Genomic DNA, 2,782 nt, shown 5'->3' with positions numbered 1-2,782 from the left:
CGCTATGAGTCGCCTGCAACTCGAGGGCACTTAACAACAATAACATCAACATAGAGAGAGAGATCAGCTGGCCCAGTGGACTCCCTCATGAGTATTTTTAAATTTTTTTAACTTTTTATTATTTTTTTTGTGTGTACTGTCAAATCTGATCTGACTGGTATAGAAGATTTTCCCTCCTTCTCCAGCAGAGCATCTAATGGATTCAAACCACGCACCTCTGGGATTTCAGTGCAGCTTCTTGCCACTAGGTCACCAGAGCTCCCCATGAGTAATACTTTTTAGATTTACCTTTTGGGCCCTGCTAAATATAGTTATAGGTCTAGAAGCAAGGATGAATGATGAGAGTAATTCCCAAGGACATTCAACAATGTCTTACAAGGCTTTTGCCTCAGGAAATGCCTCCTGGAAAGGTTTTCAACCAAACTGGATTCCATCCCTTCAGATGTTGATGGAAAGACTGGTTCTTCTAGATTCAACAGAATTTAGAGATTCAATGTCCTCAGCTTCAAGATTATTTGTTAATATGTTCCTGTCTCAATTTTCAGGATCCTGTTTATTCCCAATCCACTTTACCCTCAGTCTGCAACAATCTCAAATGCTTTCCAAGGTTGGAAGTACAACTACTTTTGAAATGCAGCAACTCTGAAGATTCTGGGCTTGGTTTTCAGCAATCTCAGCTCTGTTACTATGAGAAATAAGGTTTTCTTTCAGAATAGAAACAACCACTTTGGGTCTTTCATGTAGTTTTCAAGCTGGAACTTTGAAGCCCTTAGAATTATACTTTCCTTTCCCCCTCCCTTGGTTCAAGTTTAATAGAAACTACAAAGAATTAGTAGTCTCATGTTCCACATCAGTTGGCCTATGCATAGCTCAGGTCATTTCCACCATAGTGAAGAGGTTGGTCCTCTCCAACCTCTGCTGGAAAGACATCCTATCACATACCACCTCTTGGTCAACTCTAAGGCCTTATGTTTTAAGCATGAAGAGTGTCCTAAAGGTGTTTTTGTTCTCAATGCCACCCACTGCAACCTGGCACCATGGGTCAGTACTCACTTCTGCTTAGAGAAATATTCTTTATTCTTCTGGACTTCAAGTTTGATGGTATCACTTCCAGGCTTTCAGCCAGCTGGCCACACTTGCCCATGTTTATCTGTGAACTGGAAGGCCTGAATGAGTCATCCACAGAGTTGCCAACAGGAAGGTCATTTACAGTGATCTGTGGAAGGATCCCTTTACCATCATTGATGAAAAGACCCCTGAAATAAGACTTCATAATCCTGGGCAATGGTGCGCTTGGGGTTTGATGCTAAAGGAATGTTCATAGGTCCTCGTCTTCCTTGTTTCTTGGACGTTATTGATCCTCTTTCTTGATCCTCCTTGTCAATCCAAACCACGTGACAGAAGTGAGAATCCACAGAAGCACCAGTCAGCTGACAGTTGAGCTTCTTAAATTCTTCTGCCTTGTCACTGAAAGCAATGACTTTCATAAAGCTACAAAGATGAAGTCAAGCGGGTAAAAATAAATACACTATATATTCCTTTGTAGTCAGGCTGATATCTTTGAATCGACCATCTAGCATAACGGCTGTTAGCTTTGAAGTTGGGGGAAGGGTGTCAAATTTTGACAGCTCCTGAAGACATCTTGTTATCAGCAGCTGCAGAGAAGAAAGCAGCACGCCAAGTCAGGAAGAGAACCACTTTTCCTTCTCTACTTTGTTCAGTGAAAGTAGAAGCCAGTAAGCATGATTGTACTCGGTGGTTTGATAAAATGCTTGAATGCATCAAATATATTATCACTCACGGTCTTATCTCCCACAGATATTTGGTTAAAAGTACCCAGTGGTGGTGAGTATTGGAATATCTCTAATGCCATATCAAGTCATGGATATCCATGCCATTTTGGCTAAAAATAACAGGTATTAGTGCTTTTGATTCTCGTCATACTTGAGAACTAACTTCTAAAAAAATGTTCTTAGGATTTTATATCTCTATAACCACTCTCAATACTAAAATGTGTAAGTCCAAGTTCTATAAAGGAACAAAAGCTAAAAGACATGAAGGTGTGCACACACAAAGTCATAGAGCAGCCTTGTGGGATTTACTTGAATTAAAGTAAACAAAGTTTATTGAAGTTTATAGGGACGGTCTGGACTAGGAAACATTTGTTGTCACCAAGTGACACTCCACCAGACAAGGGGTAAGGAAAGGGAGATTCTTGCCCTGTGGGACAGATGTATAACAACACATAAGTGAGATTACATGATCGATCAAAGATACATGCCACTCGGTTTATCTTAAGGTGCTCCCATAAAGGCATCAAGACGGGTTTTGCTTATATTAGTAAAATTTCTTCCTTTACCATGTATGTTTCTAGGAAGACATGATAAAATTAGAGAGCTGAATAGAAAATGTCAAAGGGTACCTAAGAAGATCAAGCAAAGTATTATAATGAAATGAGTAAATTCTTGGAGTTGGAAAACCAAAAGAGAATAATATACTCAGCATTTCTCAAGCTGAAAGAACTGGAGGTGGGGGAACCAAGCCTCAAGTTTCAATAATGAAGGATTCCATGGGAAAAAATATTTAATTATTCAGGAAACAATAAAAGAAGATGGGAGGAATACACGCAGTCACTGTACTGAGGGAAGCAGAATATCAAATTTAATAATAGTAGACCAAATGCTGTATCGGGAAATGAGGGAGGCTTAATACAAGCTGAAGGTCACCTTGTGACACTGGGGCATTCCTTAGGAGTCAACATTGTTCTTAGTTTGTATCAAAT

The 2,782-nt window shown here is 39.7% G+C and overlaps 1 pseudogene; it reads right to left on the bottom strand.

The window, feature by feature from the left end:
* Nucleotides 1-1,049: 1,049 nt before the first annotated feature.
* LOC102862878 overlaps nucleotides 1,050-2,782 on the bottom strand; it is a 7,448-nt pseudogene continuing 5,715 nt past the window's right edge.

This window comes from Elephantulus edwardii, unplaced genomic scaffold (genome assembly GCF_000299155.1).
Source record: "Elephantulus edwardii isolate Elephantulus edwardi_28Jun2011 unplaced genomic scaffold, EleEdw1.0 scaffold00009, whole genome shotgun sequence".
Lineage (NCBI taxonomy): Eukaryota > Metazoa > Chordata > Mammalia > Macroscelidea > Macroscelididae > Elephantulus > Elephantulus edwardii.
The sequence above is the reverse complement of the archived record's forward strand: the minus strand, read 5'-3'. Positions and strand labels throughout refer to the sequence as shown.